This window comes from Pleurodeles waltl, chromosome 11 (assembly GCF_031143425.1).
Source record: "Pleurodeles waltl isolate 20211129_DDA chromosome 11, aPleWal1.hap1.20221129, whole genome shotgun sequence".
NCBI lineage: Eukaryota > Metazoa > Chordata > Amphibia > Caudata > Salamandridae > Pleurodeles > Pleurodeles waltl.
Window position 1 is genome coordinate 861,310,633 of NC_090450.1, and position 13,632 is coordinate 861,324,264.

The 13,632-nt window shown below is 41.0% G+C and overlaps 1 protein-coding gene across 1 annotated transcript in view; it reads right to left on the bottom strand.

Moving 5' to 3' along the window:
* GRK3 (G protein-coupled receptor kinase 3) overlaps positions 1-13,632 on the bottom strand; it is a 1,092,546-nt gene that overhangs the window by 461,018 nt on the left and 617,896 nt on the right. The window lies entirely within an intron of this gene.

A 13,632-nucleotide genomic window follows, 5' to 3' on the forward strand; every position in this document is an offset into this window, starting at 1 on the left:
TAGTAATGTCATAGCTAGAGAAAGGAATATTGTGCATTAGTGATAGTAAGGCCTGAAAAGAGAAATCTTGGCAAGAACAGGATGATTTAATGAGCTGAAGAAGCCTCCTATTCATTGCATATCAGGAAAGAGGGTGATCAAGGTTAACTTGCTAGTTTGAGCTCTGTGGGATGGGAAAATCAATGGATGTTGCAGATGCACACTGTGAAAAAGAGAAGTAACTGTTTTTTTGGTGATGCGTTAAGCCATATGGATGCTTCTGGAATGTTTTGGTTTTAAATTAGTGTTCACACTGTTAGACAATATGGCAGATTCACTTTTGACTTTGAGAGGTACTGACGAGCATGTAGTTTCATGCTAAACACTGATCTGCCTTTTCATGTTAAACACTGATTTTTCTTTTCAGAAGACTTCTACTGGAGTCTTTATTACACTGGCACCTTCCTTCCTTCCTTTATTCCTGAATCATTTGAGATCTCTATTCTAAACATTGCCATTTTAGCTTGGAGCCCAGTTTAGATGACCCTTAAACCTTGTTCATGTTTAAAAGGGTGATCTGAATTTCTTTAAGGAATGCCAATGTCTATTTCTTAGTATATGTATTGCTGTGACTGTATCCTTTGTATGCATTATGCTACTGAGACTTAACCTATTCCAGCACTTCAGCTGCCAGTTCCGGTTTTGTATCTTTATAATATGATCTTCATATGCACCTATATTGGATTGATTACTAATTTGTAATAAACCTACTATACATACCGATTTCTGGTGCACATTGTGTGGCCAGATAGGCTCCATGAAAGTTAAATTGTGAGTTTCTTAACTTGCTTGCCTTCTAGTCAACTAAAAAGATTAATCGGATTAAGACTGACCTCTGCTTCCATGCACACTCCAGCACATCATTATTTTATGTCATTGTGGACTCATTACCACATGCTCAGAAGGGCCTTAAGAAGGGTGTAATCTGCTCCTTTTCATCCTACCTTTGTGCTTCAACACCACGTAACCTCGCTGAACGTTTTTACTCCTTTTTGCCGGTCATCCAGTCTATAAAAATAGGTCATGACTGTGTTTCTTAAATTTTTATAAGATTTATTGTATGGTGCGTGGCTAATAAATAAAACATTGTTCACCCAGTGTATCTGTGTGAATATTTGGGACATCCATATTTACCATCTTGTGTGGCTGAAAATTATGCTTTGAACCCCTATACTTTGGTGAATAATCACCTGTCAATCCATACCCACGACTAACTTTACCTGCAAGGGGGATTAAACCTGTGCTAATATTTTTACTTAATTACAATAATCCATTCATTATTTTCTGATGTCCAATATGCAGTTATGTTTTTTCATCTTTTGGACCATAGTTTAATTTATGTTTTGATTGTGTAGTTTCCAGCATACTTTTCATTGAACGACCTTGCTTTCTCACTGTTCCCATTCAGAACCATGCCATATTCCTTCTCACAACTGTGCAAATTCCTACATGTTTATTTCTGTTGTTTATTGGGTCTCAATTTCTGTCATGGAGAAGAATAAAAAACAAAGCACCCCCTCAAACTCTTCACTGCCTGCAAAGAGTCTACTATAAATTAATCTATTTATTGTTGGAGCTTTCTAAGGCTCAAACAAGCAACAAACTCTGTGGAAAAAGGATTGCAGTATTCCAATCCGAAATTAGTTTTTAACAATAAAATATTGGCTTAAGATATGTACAAAATATTAACTAGAGTAATATATAATCACATTGGAACTAGATTGAGAATGTAGATACCACTACTTTCATCTAACCTAACCTTTAAATAAATTATCAAATAAATTAGGGCTATCAAAAACCAAAACGATCGCAATTAATGACAATCTTCATAAAATCCACGATTTTATCAACTGTGAAAGCTCCTTTGTTGTTTACCTAATCAAGTGCCCATGCAATCAAGTCTACATAGGCAGTACCACTCGAGTATTGAAAACAAGGATCCAAGAACATTTTCAAAATATTCACAAACAAGACCTTAGGGCCCCGCTTGTGGAACACTTCAATGAATTTCATCCTGAAGAACGCACATTTACCTTCTGTGGTCTTCTGCGTCTCAAAGTACTTCCTAGAGGTGGCAACTTAAAATTACGACTGTGCCAAGAAGAAAGTCGTCTGATCATTCTCTATGATACAGTTCGTCACGGCCTTAACAAAGATTCAGAATGGCACTATTGGCTGCTTTAATTATTTTGAAAGTGATTATAAAATGTTCATTTGACCTATCTACCTTTATCTACCAATTATTAACTATGCTATCTTTATGAGTTTTTCCGCTTCAGTTTTCTATTTTGATTACATTCAGGTTCATTTTTGGTGACTACTATTTACATATGAGACAGGGTATTCTCTTTATCAAGTTCATACCATAAAATCAAATTGTTTAACACCATTCATCTAACATAATACCTTTATTTAATTATTTACTTTTTGTCCATTTTTATCTATTTATCTTATTATTTTGGTCCTTTTTCTAAAAGGTGATTAGGTGGTAAGTCTACTTTTCATCATAACATTACATTTGATTATATCACAAACAGGACGTTCTCTTAATATGGCGCCTTCATACTGTTTACTAACATCTAGTATGGTACCTCAACCTTCTAGTTGTTATGTGTTTCTTCACGATCCCAAAATGGCGGCGCCCGATTTTCCTTCTTCGTAACAAACATAAAGAACGGACTTGCGCCGCAAGACCACTAAATAAAAGAAAGTTGTATTATCAGCGCGTTTCGTAAGATGACGGAGGACGTGACTGATTGAACTTCCCCTTTCTGCTATTATAGCAGTTATCAAACGGGTAAGCTATATCTCACTATGCATGATTTACTATATTTATGTGTCCCTTTTCTGTTTACGCTAATATATTTAGTTAAATCATATTTTGAAAGGCGCATTCGATTATGCTTTCAAAGTAGATAGCTCGTTGACAATAAAAGGTTTGACCCTGTTCTTTGAATATTTCCATGTGGCATACTTAGACCATTTGAGGATTATTTAACCTTTTGCTTTTCTTGTAGCCCCTGAGCTACATGCATACCTGTTATATGTTGATTCTCCCATTCCTATTTACAGATTTACCACTATTTCATTAACACTCTGAACATTGTCATAAGCAGAAATTGAACTACAATAATGGTATGTTTCTATCTCATTGGCTAATTCTGCAAATGGATTATTGTACCAATTTCAAGATGTATAATATTGTTATATTAGTATGCTTTTTGTTTCGTTCACACTTTTTCACAACTACATTGTTTACTAATAGGTGCCGGCACCATTACTTGATTCATTTCTTCTCTTTCTCTTCAAAATGCAACATTCATCATATTTTTCTTCACTAATCTTCATTTTAAGATATCACAGAACATTTATATGCTTTTGTTCGCTTTCTCAAATTTTTCTTACGAGGAATGGACTTGTGCAATTGCTCTTCTATCGCACAGGTATCTATCTTTATCACTATCTTTTCCACTGACATAACTTTCGGGATATGGTAGCGCTACTATGGGCTTTTACTTCCAAAACCTTGGGCTTTCACCCCTTGGTGTCTTTTGATCTCTAGATTCAAATGACTCACTAGTTTTATTTCTATCCTTTATTTTTAATTTTACTTTATTTCATCTTCTACAGCCTTGAGAAAGCCCAGGTGAACGTACCTCATAGGGCGAAACACGTGTTGGCTGAGTACATTCTGTGCTCTACGTTTCACTTACCTGTTGCATGATATGAAGATAATTACAACTGCTTAATAAACTACAAGTTTGACTAAATGTCGCAGAGAACCCTTCCAATTTTTTAAGGAACATTAGTGTACAATTGGCAATTGGATGCTCCACATATCATTGGAAAATTAAGTGGGAACTTACCATTTATCATTAAGTAACAGCGACATTATCAATGATGTTATCAAAGATGTCATGAGTGCTGTAATCTGTGGGGTATTTCGCAGTTCATGGTTATATCTAGCGGTATTTATAACAAATAAGGTGTCTGCATCAGTCAGGGCCAGCATCGTCGTTAGTGCCTGTGAATGAGGCGGGGCATCTAGAGAGGGGATTCGTACGCTATTGGCCGTGTGGGTTAATTTGGCATATTGTACGAACTGACCTGAGCCAATCCTAAAGTGTGTTTCCTCAAATTATATAATTCTGATCTCATGGTAGAGATCTGCTGAGGTTAGGCAACCTACCCTTTTCCACCTTTCCGTAGACATGGTCAACCCTATCTATGCAAATAGGGCAACATGCCACAAGGGCATGTCTGCTGCAAAGCAAGGACTTGTCTGCTGCAAAGGCGGGCATTTAATGATTGTTGTCTCTAGTCTGTCCCATACATAACAGGCATGATGGACAACATAGGGTAGATGGCTTGGGGCATCCCTGTCTCTCATTAGGCTGTTCCTTTTATTGGCCAACATCAGATCTCCCTTCAACTGATTAAAGGCCACAAACATCTGTCAAATAGGTAGCCTCCTGCAGTTCATAAAGGCATCTGGGTGGGAATACCATTTTCGCTACTGCCACTCTTCCCATGACCGATAATAGAGTGTTTTCCAAAATGTAATAGATAAGTGTAGACCGTCCACCGTGCACCCCATGCTCAACCAGTGACTGTTATCTTCATCCAACCATATTCGTAGGCACAGATATCTAAAGTTTGATGTTTCCGAGGGAGTCCACAATTAAGGTAGGTAATCGGAGTTCAAGACTCTCATTCCCACCCCAAAAGAAAGAACTTGGGTTTGTTTTGGTTGATATGGAGACCTGAGGTCTCAAAGTATTCTGTTAAGGCCTTCAACAGACCTGAAACCAAGAACACCGGATGCTGCAAGTACACCAGTGTATCATCGGCGCACATGGATACAATGTTGGTGGTGTCTCCCGCCTGTATCCCCCAAGAGTAAGGCATTTTCTTAGCCTGCATGCCAGCAGTTCCATTGCAAATGTGAACAGCAACGGTGACATAGGACAACCCTGCCATGTCCCGCACTCCATCCGTAATTGCTCTGAGGCCATGGTTCCCGTGCGGACCTGGGTCCATGGCTGCGTGTATAACAGCATTATTGTTAGACCTGACAGCCTTAGGATGACCACCCTTAACTTTATGCCTACCTCCCTACACTTTTTGGACAGTTTTGCTAGTTTTTGGACTCTGCACACTTTACCACTGCTAACCAGTGCTAAAGGGCATATGTTCTCTCCCTTAAAACATGGTGACACTGGATCATACCCAATTGGACTATTTAATTTACTTATAAGTCCCTAGTAAAGTGCACTTTATGTGACCAGGGCCTGTAGATTAAATGCTACTAGTAGGCCTGCAGCACTGATTGTGCCACCCACTTAAGTAGCCCCTTAACCATGTCTCAGGCCTGCCATTGGAAGGCTTGTGTATGCAGTTTCACTACCCATTGGACTTGTCATTTAAAGGTACTTGCCAAGCCTAAAACTCCCCCTTTTCTACATGTAAGGCACCCCTAAGGTGGGCCCTAGGTAACCCCTAGGGCAGGGTGCTGTGTAGACAAAAGGCAGGGCATGTACCTGTGTAGTTTGCATGTCCTGGCAGTGTAAATCTCCTAAATTCATTTTACAATGCTGTGAGGCCTGCTTCTTTCATAGGCTAACATTAGGGCTATCCTCATATACTGTTTGAGTGGTAGCTTCTGATCTGAAAAGAGTAACCAGGTCATATTTAGTATGACCAAAATGGTAATACAAAATCCTGCTGACTGCTGAAGTTGGATTTAATATTACTATTTTAGAAATGCCACTTTTAGAAAGTGGGCATTTCTCTGCACTTAAATCCTTCTGTGCCTTACAGTCCATGTCTGGCTAGGTTTAGTGGACAGCTCCCTTGTGCATTCACTCAGACAAATCCCAAACACAGGATGCTCAGTCACACTTGCAAACACCTGCATATTGAATGGGTCTTCCTGGGCTGGGAGGTTGGAGGGTCCGACACTTACATGTCAAAGGACGGCAGCCTGCCCTCACACAAAGGACTGCCACACCCACTACTGGGACGCTGGCAGACAGGATGGAACTGAAAGGGGACCTTGTGCACTTCTAAGCCACTCATTGAAGTCTCCCTCACTTCAAAGGCACATTTGGGTATTTAAGCAGGGTCTCTGATCCTACCAACTCAGACACTTCCTGGAGAAGAAACCCTGAACCAGGACCTGCAACCTGGTCGCTCTCCCATATGATGTCCCCAGCAATATACTGTGTTAGCTTCTGCACTACTCTGGGGAACAACCTTGCCTCGTCTGAGTTGGGGGCACTTACATTAAGCAAGCACATGTTGAGTTAATTTAGTGTGCCCACCAGTATCAGGGACAGAAATGGGACACTGGGAGCCATCAAAATCAATACTCCCCTGGTGTATCTAGACTAGGTTGTTGCGTAGCTCTGCCCCCTACATGTTTTATGCACCTTGGGGATATCTTCCCTAATTTGATACCAGTGCAATCCTCTATAAACAGCTGAGCCAAGGGGCCCTCAGCCCAGTCTGGTAAGCCAGTAAATCGGAGGTTATTATAGCTCGAGAGCCTCTCCATGTCCGTTAGGTGCTCACCCATGCCAGAAATTTCAGTTGTCTAAGAAGCAACAACAATTTTCAGAGTTTTGAATTATTTTTGCAACGAAGCTGGTCCTCTGCCTCCGTCACTCGATTGGCCCATTTCCACATATCAGCATGTAATAAACGTACCTCATTCCTGACTGAGTCTATTTTCCCTTCACGTGAGGCCTAGGTGCCACTAATAGCTACCAAAATGTATGTCAGAGACAGCCCCATGTCCCTCTTATGGTGCCTCTGGTCCCCCTCAGCCTGCGGCGTGCTTGAGTCATTTCTGGAAGTGGCATATGGTAGGATTTTGTCTGAGAGAGCCTGGTTGGCTTGTGTTTCCCCAACTTAGGCACCCTAAGCACACCAGTGCGCAGTCAGAGGTGATCCCAGATGAAGCATCACAGAAGAGACATTCCTGCACAGCTTCTTCTTCATGTAGCCAGCCTCACATTCTCAAGGGTACCTGACAGTTCAGGCCTCACCCCTGCAGGAGAGGGCTACATCCGTTAGCAGATGTAGTACACTGCTTCCTTCCACCCCTCTGGCCCTGCAAGCCATCACAGCTCCTCTCCTTTTCTACCCTGCAGACCACTTGCACACAACAGCAGGGTGGGTAGTGGTAAAGGGACATAAGGGCAATTTTAGGGTTTAGGGGTGGCTAGTGCCACAAAAGGTTAGGAATAAATTAAAAACAAAGGGGGGTCTCTCCTTACAAAAAGAAAATCATTAAATGAAATATATATGTTTAGGTTTAGGGGTAGGTAGTGGTAAATGAAGGGATTGGTAATTATAGAGTTTAGGAGTAGATGGGAAGTGATTAACCAAGGTTTGTAGTACATTTAAAAACAATTATGCGCTGGATTGCAACTGTGGAAAAAGATACGTTGGAAGCATAATCACTAAACTAAAATTGCACATCCTACAGCACCTACGAGCAATTACCAACAAAGATCTAACATCTTCAATGGCTAAACAAAGTTGGGGAAATCACAATGACAAGTAGTCGGGTCTAATACACAATGGCACTTAGCAAGTATTGCAGGGACCAAGAGGAGGTGATTGCGAGCTTGCGCTCAGAAAATCAGAATCATCAAGATGGGCACCAACATCTATAGTGGGGATTAAATGTGAATGCCGATTTACATGCACATTTGTATATAGGAAAGGTTACAGGATGAGTCCTCCATTTTCTACTAACATTGGATCCTGACATGGTGAACTCCAGAAACTTGGAATGGAATTTTAAGCCTTAATTTGTAATGGTACAACTTCGATACAGATTGATTTTAAAATGTTCTGCACTGGAAATGCACTTTTCACCTCTAGCATTGGGTTTTTCCTACTCTATCTTTCCATCAAGGGAAACGTATATAACATGCACTTTGGAATAAGATCCTCACGTACATGCAATTTTGCATCCCTTACGTACTTGTGATTGTTTTAGCTCTTATTTGCATATGCACTTTACCTAGCATTCCTTGCACAATGATTTTCCTCTTATGTACTTATTATATGTACTTTGAAGTATTTTGATTGCACAGAAGCATATGCACTTTATAATATGAGTGCATTACGAATGATGCAGCAGACACTTTATTTATGGCAGGGAATGGGCTAATGCAGAGGTTATGAATCTGCACGAGCGTAAGCACTTATCTGCGCAGATAGGTAATTAGTACCTTTGTAGCTTGTTTACATGCACTTTTAGTAGAGTCCCTGGCTGCACAAAGCACATGCACTTTATATTATCTAAATCTGCATTTGCACTTTAAAGAGCATTCTTTGCACAATGAGCCTTCCTTCATTGGAGGGTATCAACAATGCAATATAAACGATACAACAGACACTTTAATTAAGGCAGGGAATGGGCTAACACTTTTGTTTTGAAGCTGCATGAACCTAAGCACGCATCTGCATAGGTAATTAACCAGCACCTCGGATATTTGCTCTTATGCATTAATTGCAGTGTTCTTGGTTGCATGAAGCACATGATCCCTAAAAGAATAGAACTTACCTAGAAGGTCCAGCAGTAACAATTGCGTTACGCGAGTGTAGTATGTAAGCGGCATCAGATATCTCAATCTTTAAATGAAATTGAGGTGTCTTACTTGGTATTGTCACAGTTTTTGCACTCCTCTTTATGTGCACTTTTTACGGTATCCACTTCTGTACAAAGCACATGCGCCTTGGAATAAGGTATAATTGGGAGAATTGGCTAGTAATAATAACATGTATGGTATTAAAGTGTTATACTGCAAAGGTATTGGAAACTTATAATGGAAGGAGGGTGCTTTGCACGATCATATGTACATTGCAAACTTCCGGATTGAATACTTGAATGGCGATTTTAATATGGATGTGACAAAATGCAGAAGGCATCAGAGGAGGATGTAGCTAACAATAGTCTGAAATGTAAAATATACAGAAGGGATGTTGGTGCAAAATAATAATCAGGGGTGGCAGCAATACAGTGCAAAGCGATTACTGAGTATGATGTATCAATTTAAATTATTGTGTTTCTTTTTGTTCTTTTTCCTCATTCTGTGATAAAAACTTTGGATTTTGGGGAATGTTTTGCTCAGTTATGAAGCTGATGTCTCCAGTACTTTACCGTTATACTTGTTTTCTTTATTGTCATGTAAGTGTACATATAATGGTCCTATGTTCTGCCTAATTATGAAACTGATGCTTCTAGTACTTTACTGTTACACGTGTATTTATTTCTCCTGTTGTTATGTAATTGAACATGCAATAATCCTATATTTTTCAATGGGGTGAACTAAAAAATGGAGCATGTTAGCTGTGTAAGTTAGTAGTCTATGCCTTTAGGTTGTTGGTGGTGGGAAGGGAAAATGCCCATTTCAAAAGTCACTGTGCACATTGAAACTCTGTGGCCTGTTGAAGGCCTCGGACGAAACTTGTCACCATGTTTGCACTTTGCACTATGTGATGAAAAATTAAATAAATATTGTCACATTAACGACTTGGTGGTGTTGCCTGCTCCATCTGCTGCCTCAAGTTACTTGCCCGCTGCTGAAAGTGATAGTGTGGTGAGCTTTGCATTGTTATATATATATCCTACTGGTGATAAGTAGGTGTTAGACATTTCATCCTTGGCGTGGTCTCCCTTAACTTTTTGCCTCTGTTCCCCAGGTTGTTGATGTGTGCTGGACTCTGATTTTACTGTTTTTGTTACTCTGGGCACTTTACCACTGCTAACCAGTGCTAAAGTGCAAGTGCTCCTGGTTAAAATGTGTACGTAATTGGTCATCCATGATTGGCATATTTGTTTTACTGTTAAGTCCCTAATAAAGTGCACTAGAGGTGCCCAGGGCCTGTAAATCAAATGTTACTAGTGGGCCTGCAGCACTGGTTGTGCCACCCACACAAGTAACTCTGTAATCATGTCTCAGACCTGCCACTGCAGTGTCTGTAAGTGTATTTTTACCCTGTAAATTCGACTTGGCAAGTGTACCCAATTGCCAGGCCTAAACCTTCCCTTTTCTTACATGTAAGGCACCCCTAAGGTAGGCCCTAGGTAGCCCCAAGGGCAGGGTGCAGTGTATGGATAAGGTAGGACATATAGTAATGTGGTTTATATGTCCTGACAGTGAAATACTGCCAATTTCGTTTTTCACTGTTGCAAGGCCTGTCTCTCTCATAGGATAATATGGGGGCTACCTTTAAATGTGATTAAAGTGTAGATTCCCCTAGAGAGTAGATGGACATGTGGAGTTTGGGGTCCCTGAACTCACAATTAAAAAATACATCTTTTAGTAAAGTTGATTTTAAGATTGTGCGTTTGAAAATGCCACTTTTAGAAAGTGAGCATTTTCTTGCTTAAACCATTCTGTGACTCTGCCTTGTTTGTGGATTCCCTGTCTGGGTCAGTTTGACAGTTGGGTTGTTTTTCACCTCACACTAGACAGTGACACAAAGGGGGCTGTGGTGTAACCTGCATTTCCTGATTAGCCATCTCTGCTAGGAGGGAGAGGTGGAGTGGTCACTCTCATCTGAAAGGACTGTGCCTGCCTCTGACAATGCCGGCTCCAACCCCCTGGTGTGTGTCTGAGGCCTTGCCTGGGCAAGGCAGGATTTCACAAGTAGGTGTGAGTCCCCTTTGAAGAAAGGTGACTTCAAAGACTAAAATGGGTATAAGAAGGGCACCCAAATCTACAGACTTCAGAAACACTTCTGGAATCAAGAGGAACCTCTGCCTGGAGAAGAGCTGATAGCTGAGGAAGAAGTGCTGCCCTGTCTGTGACTGTGCTTTGTGGAGCTTTCCTGCAGTGCTGCTTCTGCCAGAGTAATAGGGCAAAGACTGGACTTTGTGTGCCTTCCATCTTGTGAAGAAATCTCCAAGGGCTTGAGTTAGAGCTTGCCTCCTGTTGTTTGAAGTCTCAGGGACAGCAAAGACTTCTCTCTGCCAGCACCTGGAGTCTCTGGAGAGACTCCTGCTCTGACAAGTGGTGCCCTATCCAGTCCCTGGGCCCTTGAAAGGAAAGCTGGTGGAAATCCAAGGAAATTGACTTCGGACAACTCCGGACCGACGCCGCTGCTGAATCCGGTATCGCCGCCTGCACCTGACGCCGTGACCTTTGCTGGAACGCGACGCTCTTCCCAGGCCCGACGCCGCTGCAGCCCCACTGAAGTCTGCGGCTCCGTGGAAGTCGCTGCACCCCGTCGTGACTTCTGCCGTTCGAAGCGCGTGGATTCGACATTTCGCACAGACGCCGCGATCCCCGACTTCGCGCATCGGCTTGTTTTCACTCTTCACCAAAGGTACTGTACTTGGGGTCTACACGACTCCGTGTCCGGCGCCGCTGGTGTCGACTTGTTGGGAACGACTCCGTCACGACGCCGTGTTAACATCTCATCGAAGCATTTTTGTTTCTAATTGCTATTTTTGAGTTTAATCTTTAAAAATTCATAACTTGACTTGTGTATGTCGGATGTTTGTTGTTTTGGTCTTGTATTGTTTAGATAAATATTTCCTATTTTTCTAAACTGGTGTTGTGTCATTTTATAGTGTTTTCATTAAGTTACTGTGTGTGTTGGTACAAATACTTTACACCTAGTGCTCTGAAGTTAAGCCTACTGCTCTGCCAATCTACCAAGGGGGTAAGCAGGGGTTAGCTGAGGGTGATTCTCTTTTACCCTGACTAGAGTGAGGGTCCTTGCTTGAACAGGGGGTAACCTGACTGTCAACCAAAGACCCCATTTCTAACAGTAGGCAGGTAATTATAGTTAGGACCTACTTTTCCCACAGACAAAGCATTTTTTATTTGCTAATAACTTTGGCGCTGTTCGATGAATCTTCACTAAATTTTCAAAAGGAGTGTATAACTTACTCTACCTGCTGTCCGGATATTTGTGGTGATTCATCAAGCGAGGGATGAGAAAAAAAAGGGTGGGGGGGCACAAAACGCTTTTTACTCATTCTATGTCTATGGGGATTTTGCAAACTTTAGACATAGCTACAGTCCGAACTACTGAACGAAATTACATCAAATATGGCAGGAAGCTAGATCTTGGATTGCAGATTGTGCTTTTTTTATTTGGTGTAAATATGTTCAGTAGTTTCGGAGTATTTAAAGGGAAAAAAAATAGATATCTAGGTACGCTGATCTGAGCAAAAAGCAAGGCCCTAATTGGCTGGCCACAACCTGAAAGGAAAGTTGTGGCTGCCATTTTGTTTCTTGGCTGAGCCCCCAGGGAGAAAACATAAGTAAAAACACATTTAAGGGGTTACAATACCTCTAGGACACTTGGAGGGGTCTCTAAGTGACCCATTTAGGGCAAAAGAATTGCCCTTTTTTTGTGCCAAACTGTGGATCCACCACGACACAAAGCATGAACCCAGATGGATCAGCAGATCCGAAGGCCAGTGGAAAAAAAAATCTCACACACCTTACCCCGCCACTCAAAGCCAAAGGTGGTGTGCAGCATGTGGTTGGGTGCATGCATCGGGGGTTGGCATCAGGGCCTGGCCGCTTCGGCCGTGCTCAACAGTTGTTGTATTAACATACGGCATTTGTATATTACTTTACATAAAAAAATACATATAAATTCACTTAAAAAACAAAGGTTAGAGGGACGTTAAAGTTAGGTTCATGTTTTACCCACACAAAACCACAGAAATTCAGCAGGCATAGTTATACTTACAGTTATAATTATAAGAAGAAACTATAACATGTGTCAGAAAGTAACTTTAGGCCATGACTTATAATTTCCTAACATAAGTATAACTATAAGTATAACCATAACTGCTGAATTTTTATGGTTTTGTGTGGGTAAAACGTGAACCTAACTATAACAGCTCTGTAACCTTTGTTTTCTTTCAGTGAATTAAAAAAAAAGAAAATATCTATATATATATATATATATATGTATACTTTACTTATCTGAAAATATACTTACCAGGCATCGTAAAGAAAGACATCCCCCATTTACTACACAATTGAAATCCCCCACCCGTGTGATGTGGGTGGCAATCTATAGGGTAAGTGAGTTTATTGATAGGACAGGCAGAAAAAGTGAGTAGAGTTACTTATTGTTGTCCCTTCACAGGGCCATGGGACAATGCAATCTTCCACAGAGATGCTGGACTTGATGTACAGCCTATCAAAGGAATGGCAAACCTTAAAAACTAATCAGAGTTAATGGTTGAAAGGGCATGCCCCAAAGCCCACTCTCTCAGTACTGCTTCATGCATATATTTTTTTAGGTATTTGTAACAGGAGGTCTGCAAGACAGCTTAAGCTTTCTCTAACTAAACCTAAAAAGAGGGGGATGATAACAATAATAATTAGTATGTTATTAAATAGCCCTTGAGTTGCTGGTTCTGATACTTCGTAATGCAGTGAATATTAAGTATTCCTCCGACTACCCAAAATAATAGTGCTCCGCTCATAGGCCTGTGAATGAAAGGCTGATTAATCTTCAAAAGTCACTTTCAAACCTGTAATCTGCAGGACACACAGATGGCACTGGAGAAGGCTTACCTCAGAAGCCAGTGGGCAGAAT